At 36.1% G+C, this 26,688-nt stretch overlaps 1 protein-coding gene across 1 annotated transcript in view; it reads right to left on the bottom strand.

Moving 5' to 3' along the window:
* Positions 1–21,926: 21,926 nt before the first annotated feature.
* LOC115221517 overlaps positions 21,927–26,688 on the bottom strand; it is a 180,202-nt gene continuing 175,440 nt past the window's right edge. Inside the window, exon 8 of the transcript XR_005002862.1 lies at positions 21,927–22,209. The gene's annotated coding sequence lies outside the window, so the exon portion shown is untranslated. The remainder of the gene's footprint in view (positions 22,210–26,688) is intronic.

The following is a 26,688-nucleotide window of genomic DNA, read 5'->3' as shown; positions in this document are numbered from 1 at the left end:
TCCATTGTTTGTTTTTTTTTATTTTTCATTTTACTTTTTGTTATTTTATATATTTATGTATATATATGCATATGTTATATATGTGTGTTAGTTGTGTGCTTCCTAAATGTGTAGTCTCGGGTTCAATCTCAATGTGTGGTACTTTAGGCAAATGTCTTCTACTATAGCTCTTGGTTGACCAAGGCTTTGAGTGGATTTGAGTGATTGAAACTGAAAGAAGCCCATCACACACACACACACACATACACACACACATGTGTGTGTGTGTGTTTGTGTGTACCTTTGCCTTGACATCATGTAATATTTGTAAATGAACATCACTCTCATACAAGGTATGTTGTTTAATTGAAGTCTTCCATGAAATACCTGTCTAGCCACAGGAAATATTACCTTTGTCTGGAAACAGGCAAGGGTTGGAGCAGGAAATTCTTTTGGTTGTAGATTTACCTCAACAAATTCTGTTTGATCCATGTAAGTATGAAATAGCAGATGTTAAGTGATTTTATATATATATATATATATATATATATATATATAATATATATATATATATATTATATACAAATACCACTGTTATCATCACCATTTAACATCCATTTTCCATGATAGCATGGGTTGGATAATTTGACAGGAGTTGCCAAACCAGAGAACTGTATCAAGTTTCACTTTCTGACTTGCATTCATACATAATTGTATATATGCATTTTCTATAATCAGCTTCTTGAGATAATTTTATGCTCTCATTTTCCAAATTGTGTACCCTCGTCTATTTCAACAGAAAATGTACAATAAAGTATTTTTGATTAAACCAATTGGGTAAACATTATAGTTGGATGAGTGATAAAATAGAAATAAAAATGGCAATGATTAATTTTGTCTAGCAACTGTTGGTCCTTAAAAACATGCACACCTAAGTATGAGTGTACATGCATACAGGTGTATGTGAAAGATGGTAGGACACTTGATAACACTTGACTGCCTAGTATCCAAAAATGTTGGTAAAATCCATGCAGTGTATCCTATGTAAACTTTGGTTGCACAAGAAGTGTAGTGGAATTGAAGGTAGACTGACAGATGTTTATGCTAGATGTACATTTGTAGTAATCCTTCAGAGTACCAGTAAAATTGTTTGCAATGCTCAGAAGGTTCTCTAGAAATAGAAAGCTCCTGTTCACTAGATGACCTAATCAGCAGTAGAGAAGGGTGTACTGAAAGTGTAGTGACCAGAATTAGATTAAGGTATAAAAAGTTCAAGTGGCTATTACCATTGCATGTGTAGAAAATGTTATGATGCATAAGATGTGGTCACTGAATGCAGATGTGTGAAAAAATGAGGCATGATCTACTGAATATGTAATGTTAATGTACATGAATGACAAAGCAGAGAAGAACCAAGAGAATTGGGTATAAGAAGGATCAATGACAAGACTTGGAACTGAGTAGTGATGAAGACTGATCTCTGGAAGCTGAAGCTTACAAAAAAAGGTGACAAAACGAATGCAACAAGTGGTGAGATGTGTTCAAGAGGACTTCTTTAAATCATGCTAGTTGGAAAAGTGGTCAAAAAATTATTTCTGGTTTGTTATGCTTCCTCTGTAAGGGATACCAAGAGAGGTAACCCTGCGCTAACAGAAAGATGTAGCCTTATAATAAGTCAGTCAATAGTGACTGATTTTTTTTACTCGTAGATCTCCTGGTATGAACAAATACATTACTAGCATGAAGCAATGATGAGAAATAAACAAACTTTAGGTTCAAATATATAGGTGACATTTAACTTCTAAAGGCAATTTTACTGTAGTTTACCACAGAAAAAATTCTTGCTCATAGCAGAAAGTGTAAATACACTATTATCAGTTCAGTGGCAACATTTGTTGGATTCTTCGATGCATTTCTAGCCTTCCCCAGTAGGGAGTGCCAAAGGAGGTAACCTTGAGTTAAGAAAACCCTTTAGAGAGACTATTTCTCAGACATTGGTTAAGTACTCAGTCAAAACATCTGAGTGTCAATTATTACATAGGAAATACCAGTTCAAAATTCAAGGCCAGATTACATAACCATGTTAATTCTTTTAAATACGAAAGAAAATTGCACTTCATTAACCAAGTCCATCTGGGACCTCAAAAGAAAATAGACAATTTCTTTTCATCATCTATTATAGGTAATGCTTTTCCTTACAAAGAGACAGTAGTAACAGTAATTTGTGCTTGGGGGAGACACTAGAAAATCTCAATTATAACTTCAATAAGTATGATGAGTTATTAATCTCATGTTCACATTTAATAAAATGCTTAGAATTTCCCAAAAAAAATTCTACATAAGCTACTTTCCTAACATTAATGACAGCATTCTTTTCTTATAGATTCTTCCACTTCCTCTCTGATATAACATACTATGTATTTATTTCTTATCTATTCCTTAAGTATTATACCTAATTTAATTCATTTCAATTTAGCTCTTGTAAACCTAATATTTCTTGAACGGATTATAGAGTTTACATATATAAATACATACACAACCACACTGCTCACTCGTTATTTTTCATCATCATCCTCCAGGCCATAACAGGAATTTAAGTCTGGCTGCCCATGAGAGCTACTATATGCTGATGATCTTGCTCTCAACAAAATTAGAAAAGAAACTCCAGGTACGGAAACAAGACCTGGAATTGAACAGCCTTAAAGTTAACTTAACAAAGACCAAGTAAGCATGATAACAGACAGGACCCTACCCACTCCAGGTAAAAGGCATTGCTCAAATATAGAAAAGGTGTGGGTAGGAACTCCATTCAGTGTACTTAGAGCAACCTATGGACCTACAAAAGATTCAGTGGAACCACAGGAGGATTAACAGAGAAAGTAGTGTGTGTATGTGTGGAGGATACACAGGAGCCATAAAGTCAACAGGTACATGGGAAATTGATTTTCTCAAATATACCAGAGGCTTTCTAGAGGTTATAGATAATTTTCTGCAACCAATATGACCAAATTAGCAGTGAAGGAGGATGTACAAAAAGTGTGATTGTTAGAATAAGAATAGAATGGAAAAAGTTCAGATTTCACCTCTATTGGTAAACACAGGTCTTTCTCTCTCTAAGTGAAAGTAAGGTTATGTGAGACATGTGTACAAACAACAATCCTACATAGTAATAAGACATGGACCTTGAATGCAGACAACATGCAAAGATTAAAGAAGCTAGTATGCTCCACTGAATGTGCAGTGTCAGTGTAAATGTGCAACAAAACACTAGTGTATTGAGAAAAATGTTAGGCATGTCAATCACTGAAAGTGGAGAGAAGCCATGGAAGAGGCAGACCCAGGAAAACATGAGATGAAATATTGAAGGTTGGTCTCAAGATTCCGAGCCTTATGAAGGAGATGACAAAGGAATAAGATATCTGGCACCTTGCTGTGCTTGAGAAGATCCATCCACTACAACAGAACTGATATCCTAAAACCATCCCGCTTCCATTCTCATCATCCCTCCAAGTTTCCCTCACATCTCATTCCCTAACACTCATCACTTCTTTATCTATAGTATTATTTGGCTACCATAATCACCTGAGAGCAGAATAGGCTCCACATCCTCTTCCTTTCATTACCTTCCTCTTTCCTCCCACTTCCCAGAACCACTTCTATTATCTTTCTTTATCTTTTTCCAGCCATGTTCTCTCTCCTTTGCTATACTCCATCTTTAGTACCACCTCCATTTCTCATTACCTTCCTCCAGCCACACTCCCTCCTCGCTACTATACATCCTTAACATCTCCTTTATCCCCTATCACTCCCAATCTCCTCACATATCTAACATAACCATTCCTATATCTCACCTGCAATTACTAGAGTCACCGCTATCCCATCTAACCCTCTCTCCTCCCATTCTTATGAAATTTTCCCTTCTGTGCTTCCTGATCACTCATCCAATCCAGTAGTCTATATCACTTCACCTATAGTCACCACTGTACCTTGAGGGTGTATCCTGACATATCCATCACCATCTCTCTCACTCCTGCCACCTCTCTCTTTCCTCCCTCCTGTTCCATCTGGGATATCCTTATTTATCCTTTACAGCAAGGTAGCCATCTCTACCCCTCTAACCTCTTATCAACTTACACAAAGCAACCTCCTCCCAGTTGAGAGGACTTTGTCTTGTCTTGCAAGTTATTTGGTGACCCCTAACAATGCTAGTGCCTTAAAAAGAGCGCCCAGTACACTCTGTAAAGTGGTTAGCATTAGGTAGGGCATTCAGCCATAGAAACTATGCTGAAGCAGACGATAGGGTCTGGCAGAGCCCTCTAACTTGCCAGCTTTTATTAAACCACTGAACCCATCCCAGCATGGAAAACAGACATATGATGAGGATATATGCACACACACCGTATACACATATAAATATATATATATACACACGAGAGAGTCAAAAATTATACAAGCTCTTGTTTTTTCAATGTATTTACACAAAAGCAGGGGATAAACAAGTATGTCATTTTTCTATATAGTCTCCTTCCTTTTCAATGCACTTTGTCCAGTGGTCCACAAGCTTGTGTATTCCTTCCAAGAAGAAGGTTTCCAGTTAATCGTGTAACCATTTATGCACCGTTTCCTTCACATCATCCATAGGAAATCAACAACCTTTTAAACCATCTTTGAGTGGGCCAAAGATATGATAGTTGGAAGGGGCAAGATCTGAGCTGTAGGCAGGGTGTTCCAGCAACTCAAAACCGAATTGGTTAATGGTTTCAATGGTCTGGGCGGCCGTGTGTTGGCATGCATTGTCATGCAACAGCAAAACTTTCTTCGACAATAGGCTTCAGCATTTGGTGTGAATTGCTGGCATCAGTTTGTTGGACAGCAAAGCATTGTAGACCATACACACCTTTTCCAGGTAGTCTTCTAGTATAGACCCTTTTAAGTCCCCAAAACGGGTTAGCATCACCTTTCTCATGGAAGACTGGGTCTTGAATTTCTTCATCACTGGCAACCCAGGATGTTGCCACTCCATACACTGTCTTTTGGATTCTGCCTCATAACGATAGACCCACATTTCATTTCCTGTGACTTCTGCTCAAAAATTCCTCGCCTTCAAAACGTTTGTGCTTGTGTTCTGCATAGGCTCTCTTGGAACCCATCTTGCACAGACTTTGTGGATAATTTGATAGACAGAACCATAATTAATCTGCAGAGAACAAGCTACCTCATCGATGATAACTCACTGGTTCACCATTATCATCTCTCAAGCTTGCTGAATCTTCTCATCAGTGGTGGAGCTTGATGGACGTCCTGCTCCCTCTTTGTGCGTCATGCTTGATTGGCCATTTTCAAACCTCTTGATCCACTCATACACACTTTTACGCAGCAGTACACTGTCCCTGTATTGTGCTTATGAGGAATATCAGCACCTGAAATACCTTCCGACCAGAGAAATTGGATCACTGCTCTTTGTTCTTCTTTGGTGCTCATTGCTTTTGGAGTGGCCATGATTACACTGTAAAGCCAGAAAGAAAAGTGGTACGATCAGTCTCAAACTTTGATCACGTGACCACAATAGTACCAACTATAAGCACACTGTGCAGAAGGCAGTGTGACAATAATAAAGATATGTTATGGCAAAAGTGCAAACAATTTTTGATTTCCCCTCGTGTGTGTGTGTGTGTATAAAATAACACAAATAGGGTTTAAAATTTACAACAGCTGTTTCAGCAGCATTTTATTTATGAATTCTTAGATTACATCATAACAAAAATCTGCCATCTTCAGGTGATCTTAAGGAAACAAACAGAGTGATAAGGTACTTCACTACTTTACCACTCTATTTGTTTAGAATCCCCTGAAAATGGCAGATTTTTGTTATGATGTTATCTAAGAGATCATCAATAAAATGCTGCTGAAACAGATATTTGTGTTCTTTTATATACACGCTACACTTGGAACCACCCCTAGGTTGGCTCTACAGTTTGTATGAATCAGGTACTTATATATGTAAGTATACATTTGTCTATGTGTGCTTATATATGGATAGATATGCAGATGTAGATGTACAGACTTGTAGTACACCACTGAATATTGCAAGACTGGTACCTGGTCTTTCCTGACATCCTACACATTGAAATACCTAGATTCTACAAATCCTGCAACTGAATATATATCTATATATTGGCCTTAAGCCAATTGGACCGATTGCTCTGAATCGGGCCCCACACTCAAGGAAGTCACATCCTATACTATGACATTCCATGATGGTGGTCTCCCTGAAATTAAAAAAACATTTTCATAAAAATGGTCTTTAAAAAATAAAAACATACTTTCTACACTTTAGCGACACAAGCTACCAAAAGAATAAACCCATTATTCATCCAAAATTGCTTGGGTCAGCATTGCTTGTATTTTTAGGGTGAATTGTATGTATGCATATGTGTATGGTAGGCACATAGCCACAGCAGAGCTATGGCATGCTTAGCCCCTGCCCCTTCCCCGTTAGAATTTCAGCCCCTCCATTTTAAGAGAAGGTCTGTGTGGATACGGATGCCATGTGGCAGGTGTTGCAGTTGTATGGAGTAGATGGTGGATTGTTGAGAGCTGTACAGAGTTTTTATAGAGAAAGTAGGGCATGCGTTAGGGTGAGTGGTGAAGTAAGTGAGTGGTTTGATGTGAAGGTGGGTTTAAGACAGGGTTGTGCGATGTCTCCAAGGCTGTTTAATTTATATATGGATGGTGTGGTGAGAGATGTGAATGCTACAACCTTTGGTAGGAGAGCCCAAATGGTCACAAATCACTGGTTGGCCTAGGTCTATAGTAGAAAACACTCGCCCAGGTTACCATGCAGAGGGACTGAATGGGTATCAATGTAGATGCACCTAATATGTGTTTGTGTATTTACATTTGATGTTAAATCAAGTATTGTGTCTGGCAGAGTTGCTTCCCTTAGCTAAAGACTTCAAAATTGTGCAATGCAACCCTGTTTTCAAGGTTATTTTTATAGTAAAAAGGATTTGTTGTGCAAAAAACATATTTTCTCTGGTAGACAAAAGATTACTGAATCTTTTGATACCTCATACATCAAAATCAGCTACTCAGATTTCGAATCCATAAGGAATATATGCACACACGCACATGAACTCCCTTTTATATATTCTTTTACGTGTTTCAGTCATTTGACTGTGGCCATGCTGGAGCACCGCCTTTAGTCGAGCAAATCGACCCCAGAACTTATTCTTTGTAAGCCTAGTACTTATTCCATTAGTTTCTTTTTCCGGACCGCTAAGTTACAGGGATGTAAATGCATCTGCATCGGTTGTCAAGCGATGTTGTGGGGGGACAAACACACACACACACACACATATATACACACACACATAATACACATATAGTTCAAATTTACAGAAAACAAAAGGATGCAGTGGGAGTGGATTGGGGAGGGTGTAGTGGCGTTGGGTGGGACAGGATGAAAGTGCGAGTGAACTCTAGTTGTTTAGTGCGAGTAAAAAAGTCATGGAGGATGAAGTGTGAGATAGTGTGAGCAATGGACAGTAGGCAGCAGGAAAAATAGGTGGAATAAGCGATGAGGAGAAGGTAGTCAAAGGTGTGTATTTTGGAAAGATTATAACAAATGGTAGCAGGAAGTGGAGCGGAGTATGGGTAAAATGGCAGAAGCAGAATAGGAGGTAGGATGGAAATGGAGGCGGAAAATCTTTGGAGATGAGGCTGTGATGAAGGCAGTGACTGAGAAAGGAAACATGGCTAAAGAAACGTGTTTTTTTCTTTTTTTTAAATGAATAGAAGGCTGAAAGTAGCAGGAAGGAAGCTTGGTAAGGTGTTTTTTGAGGCGGCGGTGAAGTTGAAGGAGGAAGGATTTATAATTAGACATGTTGGAAAAAGGAGTACGAGAAAAAAGTTAAAATGGAGAGAAAATGGATATGTTATTAAAGTACGGAGTTAAAAAATTCAAAAAGTTTGAAAGTTGTGATAGATTAGTGTGATTTACAACAACAAAAACAGCCAGTAATATCCATGGAAGTAGAGTCCGAACAGGTACGAAGATCCATTGATACTCTGGATGGAGTGCTGGTTATGTGCATGAGGAGAGGTACTGAAAGTTCGGGAAGTAATTAAGATGAGAGTCCAAGAGAGTAGGAAGTTCATTCAGGCAGAATAAAACTGGGGCGACCACATGAGCATACATAACATGTAGCATACATTTACAGAAAACGAAACATAGACAAGTGTTGAAACAACAAGCAGGTGTATTAATTTAATGCTTGGGAAGAATGGAAAAGTCTTTTATGTTTCAAGCCGACACTTTTCAACAGAAAGGATTAAGAGTAAAAAAAGGAGAGAGAATGAAAGAAAAAATAGAGAGAGAAAAAAAATGTGAAAGGATTAACAGTTCCACATGTGAGGCCCAATGTACAAAGGTCATGCTTGACCACCTCATCCCATGTCTTCCTGAGTCTACCTCTACCCGGGATTCCTTCAACAGTTTGGGAGTGGCACTTCTTCACACATCTCTCCTCATCCATCCATAATACATGACCATACCAACGCAACCGTCTCTCCTGCACGCCACATCCGATGCTTCTTATGTCCAACATTTCTCTCAGGGCACTTACACTCTGTCGTGCATGGACACTGACATTATACATCCAGCAGATCATGCCAGAAGAGACTGAATGGAAGGGAGATAATAACGGTGACCCAGCTGAACAAATCTGCTCAAAAGCGCGTGTGTATGTGAGAATGATGTGTGTGTATATATGAATGGGGGTGAGTATTTGAATATGTATGTTTGATCTTCTGTGTGCAAGCGAGGCACAAATTTTGTTGCAATTCTTTGCTCAAAATTTGCAGGCAAGTGCTCCAGGACACACCAGTCATATCAACAAGTTCGTCAATTGTTTGGTGAATTTTCATGTTTTCATCCGTTCAGGAGGTTGAGGGACGAGGTTGGTTTTCAAGAAACAAGTGACCATACCTAAAGCATGGAAATCACTCGTAAATTTGTGTTTTGCTCATGGCAGGGTCCTTATAAGCTGTTTGAAACATGACAATTGCTTCAGCTCCGTAGTAGATAAAGCAATTAAGGGTATGAAGCCAGGAAAAGCCCCTGGCCCATCAGGAATCACTGCTGAGATGCTTAAAACATCTAGTGGTGTGGGCTATAGCCTACTCATCCACATTGTAAACCAAGTAGTTCATGATGGAGTCATACCCAACGACTGGCATAGCAGCTCCATAGTCAACTGCTACAAAGATAAAGGTGATGCTCTAGATAGAAATAATTACAGGGGCATCAAACTGCTGGGTCAGGTAATGAAGCTTACGGAGAGGGTCATAGCCCATCTCATCAGGAAGAGTGTCTGCTTAGATGAGATGCAGTTTGGTCTTGTGCTGGGTAGAAGCACCACTGATGCCATATTCCCGGTTTGACAACTGCAGGAGAAATACCTAACCAAAGATAAACCCCTATACTTAGCTTTTGTGGACATAGAGAAAGCCTTTGACAGGGTCCCCTGATCTTATCTGGTGGGCGATGCAGAAACTGGAGATTGACAAATGGTTAATAATTGACGAATGGTTAATAAGGGCTGTACAGGCTCTTTACAGAGAGGCTGTTTGTAAGGTTAGGATTGGCAATGAGTACAGTGAAGAATTCCAGGTAGAAGTTGGTGTCCACCAAGGCTCAGCCCTCAGTCCCCTTTTATTCATCATAGTCCTCCAGGCAATAACAGAGGAATTCAAGACGGGTTACCCCTGGGAGCTCCTCTATGGTGATGACCTAGCCCTCGTAGCAGAATCACTACCGGAACTAGAGAAGAAATTTTGTGTGTGGAAGCTGGGTTTAGAATCAAAAGACCTTAGAGTGAATGTAGCAAAGATCAAAGTTATAGTTAGTAGGAAGGCAAACTCACCACACACCCCTTCAGGTAGGTGGCCCTTCTCAATCTGTAGAAAAGGTGTAGGTAGATACTCCATAAGATGTACCTAGTGCAAGCTATGGACACATAAGTGGTGCAGCAACATCACAGAAAAATTAACCGAGAAGATAGCTTTCATGTGTGGCAGATGCACAGGGGCAATAGACACCACAGATGCTCAGAAAACAGATTCCATTACACTCCAGGGGGAGAAACTAGAAGTAGTTGATAGTTTCCGCTACCTAGGTGACCAAGTTAGTAGCAGGGGTGGATGCTCAGAGAGTGTTACCACTAGAATAAGAATAGCCTGGGCAAAGTTTAGAAAGCTTCTTCCCCTACTGATGACAAAGGGTCTCTCGCTCAGAGTGAAAGGTAGATTGTATGACGCATGTGTGCGAACTACCATACTTCATGGCAGTGAAACATGGGCTGTGACTGTGGAGGACATGCATAGGCTCAACAGAAATGAAATTAGCATGATCTGCTGGATGTGTAATGTCAGTGTCCATGCACGACAGAGTGTAAGTGCCCTGAGAGAAATGTTGGACATAAGAAGCATCGGATGTGGCGTGCAGGAGAGACGTTTGCGTTGGTATGGTCATATATTATGGATGGATGAGGAGAGATGTGTGAAGAAGTGCCACTCCCAAACTGTTGAAGGAATCCCGGGTAGAGGTAGACCCAGGAAGACATGGGATGAGGTGGTCAAGCATGACCTTTGTACGTTGGGCCTCAGAGAGGCTATGACGAAAGACCGAGACCTCTGAAGATATGCTGTGACTTAGAAGCCCCGACAGGATGGTCTGCTGTGCAAACCTTGGTTCATAGGGCAACCTGATGTGCTTGAGGAGACCTATTGTGTCAAGTACATCAACATCAAAATAAAAATCAAATGGATATTGTAGTTGTGATATCCGTGCTGGTGGCATGTTGGGCCTCACCAAGGAAATGACAAAGACCAAGACCTCTGAGATATGCTGTGACTGTGAAGACTTGACAAATGAAGTGAGTTCATGGCTCGCAGGATGGCCTGCTGTGCTAATCTTGGATTGTAGAGTGACCTGCTGTTCTTGGGGAGACCTATTGAGTCAATGACGTCAACACCAACATCAAAATATAAATCAAATGGAAATTGTAGTTAAGATATCTGTGCCGGTGGCACATAAAAAGCACTATCCAAATGTGGCTGATGCCAGCGCTGCCTGTGTTGGTGACACATAAAACACACCAACCGATTGTGGTCATTTGCCAGCCTCTACTGGCCCCTGTACCAGTGGCACGTAAAAAGCACCCACTACACTCTCGGAGTGGTTGGCAGTAGGAAGGGCATCCAGCTGTAGAAACACTGCCAGATCAAACTGGAGCCTGGCGCAGCCTCCTGGCTTCCCAGACCCCAGTCGAACCGTCCAAGCCATGCTAGCATGGAAAACGGACGTTAAACGATGATGATGATATATATCCATATATATATATATATATATATTATATATATATATATATGGATATATAGTACAGAGTAGAAGCACTAAGTAGTGGTCTGTATAAAGTCAAACTTGTTACTAGTTCAAATATCCTTGATGCATATTTGAACCCATAGGAAAGCCATTCACTGTGTTTTGTTATGGAGAAAATTTCTTGCTGTTGAGAAATAGGTGTAAACATAGCAAGTCAGTTCACAGCTCTAACTAGATTGATGGATGCATGCACTTCTGAGTGGTTATCTCCTCTTCAGCATCAGATACCAGAAAGGGGAACTCTACAAACTGATAAGAGATGTAAATCTCTTAATATATTCCCATCATACAGAATAGAAGTGCTAAGTTTGTATAAGCACAAACTTGTTACCAGTTCAAATCTGGTTGAGGTGTATTTGAACTTGTATGGAAGTCAATCCCTGTATTTTGTCATAGAGAAAAATTTCTTGCTGTTGACAAACCTTCATCTAATGCTGAAGAGGAGATAACCACCCTGAAATACAAGCATCTATCAGTCTAGTTCGAAGGTACTTAGAACTGATTTGTTGTATTTACACCTTATTATCTGCAGTAAGAAATTTTTCCACGGAGAAGAGTTGCTGTAATTATGTTAGTCTTGACCACTTATTCAGCTCCTCTAGTGTGTGCCATATTTATCTGAGGAGTATTCTGGGAATGAGTAAATGAGTTTTACTGCACTGATAATTGGATTGTTCATTGGTCTATTGTGACTTGTTTGGGAATTTTCTTATATTAAAGCACCACGTAGAAAAGTAGTGTCATGTCCATCCGTTATTACAGATGTCCAGTATTTACATTTTGGTATCATATTTACAATAGTTGCTCCTTTTCTCTGCTAGACTCCATCCATCCTTACACCGCTTTCATATCTTATCTCTCTCAATGTCCTCACATATCTAACATACACTTCTCCCTCCTGAGACACTCCTATACTGGTCACCTTCAATTACTAGAGACCCCTCTATTCCATCTCCCCTCATTCTTATAAGACTTTTCCCTTCCCCATCACTTCACTGTACCACCACTTCTCTCACTCTTGCCATCTTTATCTTTCTCTCTAAGTCTCCTTCCTCTCCAACTGAGACATCCTTGTATCTCTTCTACAGCAAGACCCCTTTTTAATCTCTCTGTTATTCTTTTAACCTCTCATCAACTGGCACAAAGTCACCTCCTTCAATACTACTTCCCCCAGCTGAGGAGACTTTGCCCTGTCTTGTGAGGTACTTGGTGGCTCTCCCAGTGCTGGTGCCACGTAAAAAGCACCCAGTACATTCTGTAAAGTGGTTGGTACTAGGAAAGGCATCAAGCCATAGAAACCATGCCAAAACTGGCAACAGAGCTCGACACAGCTCTCTGGTTTGCCAGCTCATATAAAACTGTCCAACCCACGCTAACATGGAAAGAGGATGTTAAATGATGATGAATATGACTTTACTCAATCTTAATTATCCAGTTTACAATAACACAAGTTTGACTTATTATTCTTATTTGTTTAAACTGCCTGTATACTATATACCAATATTGTTGTTATTACCAAGGCAGTGAGCTGGAAGAATCATCACTGCAATGCTTAGCAGTTACAGCCATCTTCTTCAGTGTGGAATAACAAAAGTTAGTGGGTTAGCTTATTAGATGTATAGTAATGATGTATTAAAAATACTATAATCTAGGAGAGTTATATTAACTGCCTCTCCTAAAAGGGTCTTGAAACTTCTGGCATGTGTGTGTGTACATATACGAGTTTGAGTGCATGTCCAATTTACCTCCAACTGATGTCAATCTTAACACTCTATGCTTTACTTATCCTATTCTTCATATATTCTTTCTCTTTCATACAACTTTGTTTCCCTTATTGACTGCTGTTTATTACAAATGCTTTCTTCCCTTCTCTCAATGCTTACACTTCCTCAAAAAAAAAAAATTCTTAGTGTCTAAAATACAAGTAGAAAAAAAGGTAAAAACAAAGAAACTGGAAGAAAAATTACAACAACCATTAAGTATTTCTCTCTCTCATGATTATACTTACATTATTTCTCGTTCTCCCTCTCTCAACACTTAATACTCTTCATAAAATTTTGTCAGTGTTTCCAGAGAATTGACATCAAGTTTTATTTTTTTTAAATTGTTATTTACATTTCCATATGTTCTGTCACTTGACTCCTCTGCATCTTACTTTTCTGAAATCACATTTCACAATTTCTCTTTAACCTTATAAGTCACAGGTCAGCACCAGAAAGTAATATTTTCATTCTATATCATTGTTTGCCTAACCCCTTGATTGTTCTTTTTCTTTATAAAAGTTTTTTTTTTCCTCTTTGGTTATAACAGGAAAGGATACTTGCGTTCAATTGCTTTGTTAATAATTTGTTTCCATCAATGATGCCATAAAAATTATGTGCCCAACCTATGTGCCGAATGCAAGTGGGCTCTAAGGACAGCAGACATAAATTAGCAGCTTCAACAAAGAAAGCAAGCTAATGCTGCCAGGAATGCAGCTTTCAAAAACTAGCTGTAAACAGAATGCAACCAGACAAGCTGTCTAGAGGCAGTTGGAGATGCCTGATGAATGACAAGTTCACTTTTAACAGAATGTTGCCAAAGAAGTTGCAGATAGACACCACATAGCAATATCAGGCAAAAAGCTCATAATCAAGATAAACAGAGATTAGATCTTGGTCATACACACTAGTTGTAGGAAAAAAAAAAAGGTGCCATCAACCATGGTTTTGGATTGTGACTACACTTCTGGAAAACATTTCAATTTGTACCATATCTAAAATTAGTAACAAGTTTGTAACCAATAAATGGAAATGTGATAAATGCAATGTGTTATTCAAATGGAAATGTTGATCTTGCTGACCACCAGACTCTAAAACAGCTTCTTACTGAAGAATTCATGCATCTTTTTGGAAAAAAAACATAAAAAAATATAACTGATTTTCAAATGACTTCTTTAGAGCCAACCCCATCAGAAATGGAGAATCATGCCAAGTTTTAAAGTACAAGGGCTCTACCAGTTCTTCTCCTCCACTGCTCTGTAATAATGATGATGACAATGTTCATAATGATCATCATTGCTTTAATGTCCATTTTTCCATGCTAGAATAGATTGAATGGATCCCAAATAAGACATATTGCAACTTGTTTTGATGTTTCATTTCATCCGTGACAATAAATATCTCTGAGATATGACTCGCTTCACCAATTCCTTTGAAGTCATGTGTAATTTTCACCGTAAGCATATGGCATTTTTCACACTACTTATTTCAAATTTCCACACCACCAGAGTTATCTTTCATGCATAGTGATTGGGGCTTTTAATGTCCAGTCACTCTTAACTCACTTGTACTTGATTTTCCACCTTATCTAATTTTCCTCTAGCTTTAGCCCATACCCAAATACAATAATAATTTTATTTGAAAATTAGATAAGATCAACTGTTGGAAGTGAGAGGCCTAGAATCAATAGTAATCTATTCCAATATTCAAAAATGTTTTATAATAATATCACTGGGGTCATAGGTTTTCAGTGTGCTACAACCTGGTTGCTAGCTTCAAGGCTTATTAGTTTATTAAGATCTCTATTTGCTACGTAACTTATTGAGTATAATGTAGAGCTAAGAATCTAAATACACAATAAATAGTCTAGCATATTTCCACCTTTGCTATCTCTATAGAAAATAATTATTTTTGAGAGATTACATGTCTAACCCTTTAGCATTTAAACCGTCCATATCTGTTTATGTTCAAACCAGCCAGATCCAGGCTCCCACACCTACTGTACAATGTCATTCTAAAAATATACAATCATCAAAATATCGAAGCTATGAGATAATGCATGGTTAATTAAATACGAATAAGCCTTATACTTGATAGAGTAATCTGAATGCTAAATGGTTAATGAGTAAATAAATTTATGAGACAAAAATACAAAATTTTCTAATAGCCAGGAATGGAAGTCTATTTTTTGGCAAAAATCTAAATTAAATTAGGTTTGCCATATATGATATAATTAGATAAAAAACTATTCTCTTACATTTCTAGATTCAACAAATTGGAGACAATTTTTCATGATCTTATAGATAGAGTATCTAAAAGATTTTGAAATCAAACTTATTTAGGACACATTTTCCAGGTGGACATAAAACCCCAAAATGTTGCTATATTTGACAGCGAAACAAATGATGCAAACAGAATACAATACATTGTACAGATGTACACCCCTTCTCTCTCTCTCTCTGAAACAAAACTTATGGTAGATTGAAGTCATAACACAACTTGTAATCTGTTTAAAGTATCCAACCAGTCATACTCAATCTATCCTATCTCTTGTTAAGTGTGGGTTAACAAGCTTTTACATACTGAAATTACACCTGTAATAAAAAACATCATCAGTGTTCATAACAGTCTTTTTTAAGGAGGTCAGGGGAGAGAACTCCTAAATTTGAATTGATTAAACATTAGAGACATGCAATAGTGAGTGAGTGTGACAACTCTGAATGTTTCAGTTTGAAACACCTTCTGTACATTTTAACTGATTAACACTATCTTTTTTATATTTCACTAAATTAAACAATATGTACTTGTTTAACATTAAGGTATTTTTCTTACCAACTGTAACTCTGTTTTTAAAAAACATCATCACCAATTACATGTATGTATGCATGGATCGTTAGCCCCTACACGCAATTTTTTTCTCTCCTTATTTCTTTTCTGTGTATCTTTCTGTTGAAGAGCGTAGGCTCGAAACGTAAAAGACTTGTTTTATTTCTATTCCTGAGTGCCATACTAATACATCGTTTGTTTGTACTCCACCTGCCTTCGTCTTTTGTTTATTTTCGTAAACCTTCCCGTTATATATATATATATATATATGCATTTTCATTTAAATTGATGATTTACACATAGCTAAATGAAGTTTGGCATGGTTTTATGCATTCAAGTTGTAATGAAAAGAAATTTAGTCTGGTGGAGAGAATCATTGATTTTACACAAATAAACAAGTACCCAGATTGAGTACCCTCTTTCTTGTGTGCATTTCTAAACATAAAAGTATGTGTAATGTGCACATGCTTTTGTGTATGCAGGCATGGCTGTGTGGTAAGAAATTTGTTCCCAACCACAAAGTTCCAGGTTCAGTCCTTCTGCATGGTGACTTGGGCAAGTGTCTTCAACTATAGCACCAGGCTGACCAAAGCCTTGTGAGGATGTGGTAGATGGAAATTAAAAGTTCATCATATATATATATATATGCATGTATGTCTTGGTGCTTGTGTTTTTCCCCCTTTCACCACTTGGCAACAGGTGTTAGTTTGTTTACACATATCCTGCCAAAAGGAGATCAATAGAATAAGTACCAGTCTTAATTAAATATTGGGGTCAATTTATTCATCTTAAACCCTTCAAGATGGTGCTCCAGCATGACTGCATACATACTGTAAATCCTTGAGTATAGTCTGCCCTTGAGTATAATACGCAGGGGATTTTTAGGGGACTGTACCTCTGAAAAACCTAAACCTTGTGTATAATACACACCCCTTCTCTAACTTGAGTCATGCGTAATTAAGCTAGCAGCACCTAGTCAAACAAACACTTGCGCACATGCATAATACAATAATGGTGATGTTCTTAACTGTTATAAGGGAATGTAAATATGTTTGCAAATTGTTTTTGTTACATGTTATTATTCTGTGTTTTGAATACTTTTATTTTAATAAATATTGCTTACTGCAAGTTATGAATGATTCTTTTATGACTTCATTGCTTTCAGGCTTAGCTTAAGGTATTTTTGTGCCCGACATCACAAAATGCGTCTGAATAAACATTGCCGGACTGCAAATAGAGACTCGGACATTGCTTAGAAAATATCTTTAATTTTTAACCTCGTATATAGTACGCACTAGGGATTTTGACCATTAAATTTTGGGTAACAAATGCAGATTATACTCGAGGATTTACAGTATGTAATTGTATATGGCTCAACAAAATTATTTCATAATATCTATTGGTTTAATGCAAACAACTTTTACAATCAACTGCTCCTAGTGACTCTAAAATAATTAGAAAATAAAATGGCCGTGAAAGATATTTAAAAGTGTTAGACACCTGTAATAGGTCATGTGACTGACAATGTTTTGTGAAGCATCAGGAGGTGGCTTTGCTTTGAAACTAAACAATAGGAACTTTTTGGTGAGATATATGACCCCAAAATTTAGGTCCATTCCTAAATGCCAGTTTTCATTTTATTATTATCATCTGATGTTTTTAATTTTTATAGAATCCTCTGATTCCAATGCATTTAGACGTATGTATTTTACAAAGAGCCCTTCTGGAATGGTAGTTTCTGACTTTGTTCACTGAAAGAGCTATTGTTGCTAATGACTGGTAATGATGATGATGATAATGATGACATGCCTGAATGTGTGAAGACAGGATAGTTGCAAAGCAGCCTATAATTAATATGTAGAATGCCTCTTTCATTGCAATCTTTAGATAAAGTAAATTACTAGCTAAACTGTGCAAATGTGAAAAGCTGTACAAAATGAAAATGTCGAAAAGATAACGGAAAGTTATAGCAGTTCATTTCTTTCCATCTTTAATATCTAGTCAAACAGAATTCAGTAAGAATTTAACAACAAGAAAATCTTCTTAGCTGACAAATAACATAATTCAACAACTCATTTTTTACTCCATCATTTTTAATTTACAAATTGAAAAACAAACACAAAAGTCAGTCTGGGTTTACATGTTTATTCCCAAAGTGAATGTATGTGTAAAATAATTGTGGTTTAAATACATACACTCACAATATATCTACACATCTAATTATAATAAAACCATTTATTAAAATTTCAGCATGTGGTCAAGATTGTAGCAGTGGTAGTGGTGATACTTGTAACTGCCCAACTCCTCTCACAAAGATTCTTCTTTTCAGTATCTGCAATATAAAATACAAATGCAACATGTCAAATGTAACCCACCCCACCCACTCTCACCCCCACCCCCACCCATACACACACAGAGATTTATAAAGGGATATAATTGAGCAAGACATGTTTCGGTTATTTTTACTGCTTCTCTTATGACTACTGAATATCAACTCAACTTCTCAATCGGATGAATTGATTTCAAAAAATGTCACTGTGAACTCCTTCAGCTAGGATTTTGACCGACTTTTTCCTATCAACTACTAATTATGCTGGTGAGGTAACACTTAAAAAATGCAAATCTGAGTGGGTTGTTTAAGAGGAGGGAAGAGTGGAAGTTTGACAAGTGTGGAGAAGCACATTAATGTAATCACAGTAGAAGTCTAACTAAGCTCTTTTCAATTTAATACAGAACAAAACAACCAGCTAAGTACAGTTGATTGTGGCAAACCCATCCTGTGCCTAAGACCGTAACCTGTCTTTAATCTGTGTACAAGTTAAACGGTCTCAGGGTAAGGGGGGGCGCCATTAAGGGTTGGTAGTTGTGTAGTAGTTACAAAATTCAATGACACGATACATTAAAAAAACGACTAAAAATAATGGAGCTGATGCTGTAGCTGGTTAGCTAGATGTCCAAAGTAAAATGCCAACAATGAATTGGTCAAATAATTATAGTCCATAGTCAGTGACAAGACAACGGTATGATAAATAAATTTAGTTGCTCTTAACTTAATTCATATAGAGAAAAGTAAAAAAAATTAACTGTAATTATGTGGTGAAGAAAAAAGATAATATTAGACGTTGACTAATATTATTTTAATAATTTTGGCAAGTTGGACCACATTTCTGTTATATTATGGCCTCATCAGCAAAGCACAGATCCTTATGATTAAGTAAATGTACAGTTGTTGATACAGAAAAAATTGTTAGATATGAAAAATAAAGCCATTGACAAATAAAGCACAACATACAACACCCTCATATCCTACTTCAATTCAATATTACTTAGTTATACACACACATTTCACATTAACCTGATTTTATTTTTTAAACCAATATCATGCAAATAAAATAGATTTGTCATAGTCCTGTTTCAGAAGAGTCAAAATACAAGTACAAGTAAAATAATTTTGATTACACAAAAGATAAGGATAAGATGAAAAATGAAAAGAAAGATGTGGCTTGTGTAGGAACATGTAAACATAAACTCAGGATCTTTGTGTGTTAAGACCACTGGTGTTTAAGTCAACTGCTCTCAGCTAGCCACTCCTCCTACTACAGTGATATCATTGGAGTAGTTTATAAAACATTAGTCTAATGGACAGGCTAGGAGGAGAAGAGCGGTTATTCAGTGCAAATTCTTCAGAAATATTGAATAATCCAATCAAGTGTAACTTATAACTACTTTACTATTTTACTCATATCTAAAGAAAACCAAGATTGTTATTATGAAAACTCATTGAAATAATTTCAGTGAATAAAAATCATAAATGGTTAAGTTTTATCAATATATAAAAAGACAAAACCTAAATCATTTCATTATATGTATATATATATATATATATTATATATATATATATATACACACACACACACACACATACATATAATATTAGGGAGTATAACTCCAAACTTACAGGGAAAAATCCAATTTAGTATTAAATCAAATTTCACAATATAAATATATAAAACATAAATTAGAGATAAAACCACTATTATGCAACTTAAACAGTGATAGACATAAACCAAAACATAAATAGCGAATAATATATATTTTTATGACGCATATAACTAGATCTCAAAAAGTATAAAAATGAATGATCAATATATAATACGTATTATATATTGATCATTCATTTTTATACTTTTTGAGATCTAGTTATATGTTTTATAAAAATATATTTGTTATTTATGTTTTGGTTTATGTCTATCACTGTTCAAGTTGCATAATAGTGGTTTTATCTCAAACTTATATTTTATATATATATATATATATATATATACACACATGGAGGAGGATAACATTTTCCCCCACATGAGTAGAATTATAAAATTAAAAAAACTACCTAACTGGTTTCAAAATTTTCCTGATTTTCAAAAGTAGTGAGACATGGAGATTCTTAGATCTATACTGTATTTGCCTGGACTAAATGATGTAGCAAACCTCTTCACTATTACTCCACATGTCTATGGACAAGAAACTATAAGAATTCTGGTTTAAAAAGTTTCCCAATAAAATCTCAGACTGAGAACAAAAAACAACTAATTACAGAAGGAATAAAATTCATCCTACAAAATGATCTTTTTAAATTCAATGCTGCATTTATGGAAGGAAAGGTTGTCCTTGCTTATGCAAATTTAATCATGCCATACCTAGAAGTTCAAATATATGAACCATCTACACTAAACTATGGTATCAACTTAAAATTGGATTATTTGGACTCATTCTGTGGACTCATGGGTTTGACTAACTTAATGATTTCAAAACCTTAATTATTCACATAAATAACAATTTATATTTCACAATGAAATAAAGTTACAATCATCCTTTCAGAAAAAAAAACAACCCCCACCCACAAACATTAAAACTGACATCCACTACAAGTCGACAGATTCAAAATAATACTTACTAATTACTTCATAGCACTCAAAACACGCTAAAATAAATATACCATTTAATCTAGTATGAATACTCAATTGTTTTAAATTTTTGAAAATGCATTTATCATGTAGAAGACACATCCTAAAAAGTTCCAATCAAGACATGTCTTCACTGTGGAAAACTACTTCACCTGTTCGTCAAAAATTTAATTTATGCTACCAAATGCAATGGTTCTAATGAAAAATATATAGGACAAATGAAACTTAATTTGAGAACCAGACTCACTATTCATATGAGACCCTAATACTAGAAAGATTCTACACAAATATTTAGACAGAAGTGCAAGAAAGAAATCCTCAAAATTGCTAGTCTTAACACTTTATCATTGTTCTGACAAAACTAGAAATCAAATATGGCCAAATAAAGAAAAATATTTAAAAATATAAATAAATTACAACTGAATAAGCAATAACAACATATATAGAAATGTAGCAGGCACCTGACTACAGTATGAAACCATAACACATTGTTTGGATACCTTTAAGATCTTTGATACATATGAAAAATAGAACCTCCAAATGAAGCGCTGATGTCATCAAAGGATTAAATAATAGCTTGTTTTGAACAGAAGAGCTAACCGACCATTTGACAGTAGCATAATATTAACCAACTGAACTACTTAAATGCTTAAAATCTGAAAATGCAACGTTTAGAAATCTACAATAAAATCTTTGAAAATGGTAAAGAACTGCCTCACAAAGCATCAGTGATAAACACCTAGTAAAAAATTTCATTTAGACAAATACGGTATAACCTCAGGACTTCATATTTTAATACTTTCAATTATCATGGAAACTGTGAAAACAGTTAAGTAATTCTAAATAAATTTTCAGCTTTTTTTTCTTAATATTGATACACACACATTGTGCATGGTATAGCAATATTCTCCAATGTAATCATAAAATTGAAAAATACTAGCTTCCTACCATAATGTTCAAGCACATGTAAAAAGATGACATCTGATGTCTAATTATTTACCGAGATGCAAGCAAACTATTGGGTGTTATATAAATAGGTTTGAATTATTTCTGATTGGTTTCTACATAAATTAACTGAAAGTAGAATTTCCAAAAAGACTATTATGACTTTTCATGTTATCAGGTTTAAGTGAATCCAGAGATTAGAGCAATTTCACATTTACAGTTCTATATAGAATTGTGATTCTAAGAAAAGGATACAGATATCTTCAGTCCTATGGTCAAATGTGGTACCAAACTAGAAAAGAGAGAGAACAAGAAAAAGATACAGTGTTAGAAATATTTTGATATAAAAATAATGAATACTGAAAACTATAAAGTTAAATATTTGTATTACTTGGAAAGTTTTACTTGTACAACAATTTGATATTCAAGATAAAAAGAAACAAAATAAAAACTGAATAGAGATCATTTTCTAATAAGACATTTGAGTTTTGTAATCAAAAGTGTTAGGTGGAGGTAGACTCCTAATAGTCTATTTGTATGAATGAATGTATGTATATATATATATATATATATATATATAATATATATATATATATATATATATCTCAAAGTATACAGTGGTTTCACACAGGGTACTAAAACCAGATGGAATATAACAGCACAGTTAAGTAATAACATGTGCTCTCCGGTGATAGAGAGTATGGAAAGAGTGGTGAGTCATGAGATTTTAGACAATTATGTATGTATACACACACACAGACAGGAAGATAAAATAGATATGTGCAGTAATGCTCACATGGTTTAGAAGTTTGCTTTGAAACTATGTAATTTCTGGTTTGACCCAACTGTGTAACACCTTGGGCAAGTGTCTTCTGCTTTTGCCTTGAAAATTTAGTAGATGAAAATTAATACTGAATTCTGTCACGTGGGTATGTACATGTGTTTGTTTATTTCTGCTGTTTGGGAAATGGTGACATTTCTTTATGTACCTCTTAAAGAAAACCTCCTTCTTGGCAGTTTTATGAGTGAAGACATTAATAGTAAACAAAGTTTAGCATCATGGAAGGCATTCAAGTGAAGAATACTTTACAAGGAATTTAGTCGTCCCAATGGAAAAAGTTGATACACATACAATGACAATAATTATAATGATAATGATAATTATGTGTGTGCATGTAAACATATTACACACATACACAAATATATAGTGAAACTGATGTTAAAAAGAGGGTAGCTATGGAAGCTAGAAGCATAATGTGTATGCACATATCTGGGACTGTGTTCCAGCCAAGTCTACATCTGCTGTCCTCGCCTCGTTTGTTTATTGCTCATCCTTCCACCACCCTTTTATCTACTGTATTACCCTATCCTTGTAATTAATAAAAACAAAAACCTGTTATTACATATCATATTATCACCCTTTCTCTACTGCCAGTCATCACTCCCTCTTCTCTGAGTCACTTCCAATTTCCATCCTTCATACTTACCAGTAACTGCCCCACATTCCTTCACAATCAACTACTTTCATGCCCTATTTACTTATGACCACTGTCACCCCTATCTCTATCTCTCACTCTACCTTCCCTACACACTTGCAGCTTCTACCCACCTTTCTCGATCCTTTGGTCACTATACTCTTTATTCATTTTTTATGAATATCGAAAATAAGTGGCACTGCTTGTGTGACAGTAACACAAATACAACCATATTCACCTGTTCATACATATATATGGATGTATATTTTTATTGAAGCTTTGATGAAGCTAAAGGATGATACTCAAGCACTCAACTATGAGTGCATTGCATCTTATAGCAGAAACAGTGATAAGGTAATGAAGTTTATCACATAATTTCTTATTCCTTTGTCATTTACTAGATTTATTATTACTGCTTTGTATTTGAATGACACTTTGCTCAGAAGCATATATAAATATATATACATATATATATATATATATATATATATATATATAGAGAGAGAGAGAGAGAGAGAGAGAGAGAAGGAGGGAGGGATGTGTGGTGTGTGTGTGTGTGTGTGTGTGTATATATATACATATACATACAGGCACAGGAGTGGCTGTGTGGTAAGTAGCTTGCTTACCAACCACATGATTCCAGGTTCAGTCTCATTGTGTGGCACCCTGGGCATGTGTCTTCTACTATAGCCTCAGGCTGACCAAAGCCTTGTGAGTAGATTTGGTAGACAGAAACTGAAAGAAGCTCATCGTATATATATATATGTGTATGTATCCATGTGTGTGTGTATGTTTGTGTCTGCCCCCCACCCATGACATTGCTAGACAACCAATGTTGGTGTGTTTACGACCCCGTAACTTAGCAGTTAGGTAAACGCATACCAATAGAATAAGTACTAGGCTTACAAAGAATAAGTCTTGAGGTTGATTTGCTTGACTAAAGGTGGTGCTCCAGCATGGCCGCAGTGAAATTATTAAAACAATTAAAAAAGAAAAAGAATTCACACACACACGTGTTGTTGAATACAACTTGGGTAAAAACTTTGTAGTATGCTCTACAAAGCTCATTCGCAGTTATTGGCAACCACATTTCATCACACAGTGGGAATAGCCCTGTCACTGGAAAACATCCAGAAGTCCATAGTGTCGATAGAGTTTATATAAAGAGATGAATAAGAGAAAATGGATTGAATAACGTTCTTTATTTCATATCACTTTCTACACATCATCACCAATATACTATAAGTGTGCCAATGTGCAGAAACAATTGCAGTGATATGAAATAAATAACGTCTGATCCATTTTCTCTTGTTTAATTCCTTATTTATAAATGTGTTTATATATATATATATATATATATATATATGTTCTTTTATTCTTTTACTTGTTTCAGTCATTTGACTGCGGCCATGCTGGAGCACTGTTTTAAGTAGAAGAAATTGACCCAGGACTTATTCTTTGTGAGCCTAGCACTTATTCTATCGGTTGCTTTTTGCCAAACCACTAAGTTACACGGACATAAACACACCAACATCAGTTGTTAAGCAATGGGGAGGGTACAAACACAGACACAAATATATACATATATATTTGATGGGCTTCTTTCAGTTTCCATCTACTAGATCCACTCACAAGGCCTTGGTCGACCTGAGACTATAGTAGAAGACACTTGTCCAAGGTGCTATGCAATGGGGCTGAACCTGGACCCATGTAGTTTGGAAGCAAGCTTCTTACCACACAGCCATGCCTGCACCTATATATATATATATATATCTAATGTAGGATAAAATTTTTTTCAAAAAAAAATTCTTTTTGAAAAAAATTTTATCAATGACCAGCATATTAAGAAATACCTTTAAAGGTTAAATTCATATTGTTTATAATATATATATATATATATATATATATATATATATATATATATATATGGTGCAAATGTACAAAAAGCAAGACAGACAGGTAAAGAAACAACAAAGTGCATTAGTTTGACACTCAGTTTTTGATGATTTGAGCCAATGTTCTTCAACAGAAAAAGAATGAGGAAAGAAAACAGAGAGAGGAAACACACACATATATATGTGTATGTGTGTGTGAATAGCCAAATGAAAGAAAGAGGTACTGAACACATTTTGTAGGAGTTACATTATTTAAAAATAGTTTGATCCCGCTCCATGCCTAACTCATTGAGGTGCATTTAACAAAATGGAGACAGGCAAGCTGGCTGCAGTAGTAAGGTGAGTCCCATGGTGTTATTAGAAGTGAGATTGACACCCAAATCCATATACTCATACATCAGTGAAACACACAAACACACACTTTTGCCAGCCATGTTTTTGCTCATCTCTAAATCCCTTCTAAGACCAACCAGACTTCAAGATGCATCCAAGCCACATGGTCAAAGAAATTTTCCTTTCTAATAACACCAAGTGACCTGTTTTGGCCAATAGCAGCCCAAGCCTATGAAACTAAGTTGCCTGGAGTCAAATGAAACAGTTTTTAAATAATGATAATAATAATATATACATATATGTATACACACACACAAGTATGTCTGTATCATGGGCTTCTTTCAGTTTTCATCTAACAAATCTACTAACAAAGCCTTAGTCAACCCAGGGCTATAATAAAAGACACTTGCCTAAGGAGTCATACAGAGGGACTGAACTTGGAACCATATGGCTTGGAAGAAAACTTAACCACAAAATCATAACTGTGCCTGTATTTGTATATACATATGTATACAAATATTTACATACATAGTTGCAGGAGTGGCTGTGTGGTAAGTAGCTTGCTTACCAATCACACAGTTCTGAGTTCAGTCCCACTGTGTGGCACCTTGGGCAAGTGTCTTCTACTATAGCCTCAGGCCAACAAAAGCCTTGTAAGTGGATTTGGTAGACGGAAACTGAAAGAAGCCTATTGTATGTGTGTATGTATATATATGTGTGTGTGTATATATATATATATATATATATATTATATATATATATATATATATGTGTGTGTGTGTGTGTATATATATATATATATATGTTTGTGTATCTGTCCCCCCCCCCAACATTGCTTGACAACCGATGCTGGTGTGTTTACATCCCCGTAACTTAGTGGTGCGGCAAAAGCGACCGATAGAATAAGTACAAGGCTTACAAAAAATAAGTCTTAGAGTTGATTTGCTTGACTAAAGGCGGTGCTCCAGCATGGTCACAGTCAAATGACTGAAACAAAAGAATACATATACCTTATAAACACCAACATGTATGCATGTGTACACACACACACACACAGAATACAAATAT

The sequence above is a fragment of the Octopus sinensis genome, linkage group LG18, assembly GCF_006345805.1.
Source record: "Octopus sinensis linkage group LG18, ASM634580v1, whole genome shotgun sequence".
Classification (NCBI taxonomy): domain Eukaryota; kingdom Metazoa; phylum Mollusca; class Cephalopoda; order Octopoda; family Octopodidae; genus Octopus; species Octopus sinensis.
Note: the sequence above shows the minus strand (reverse complement) of the source record. Positions and strands in the feature narration are given on the sequence as shown.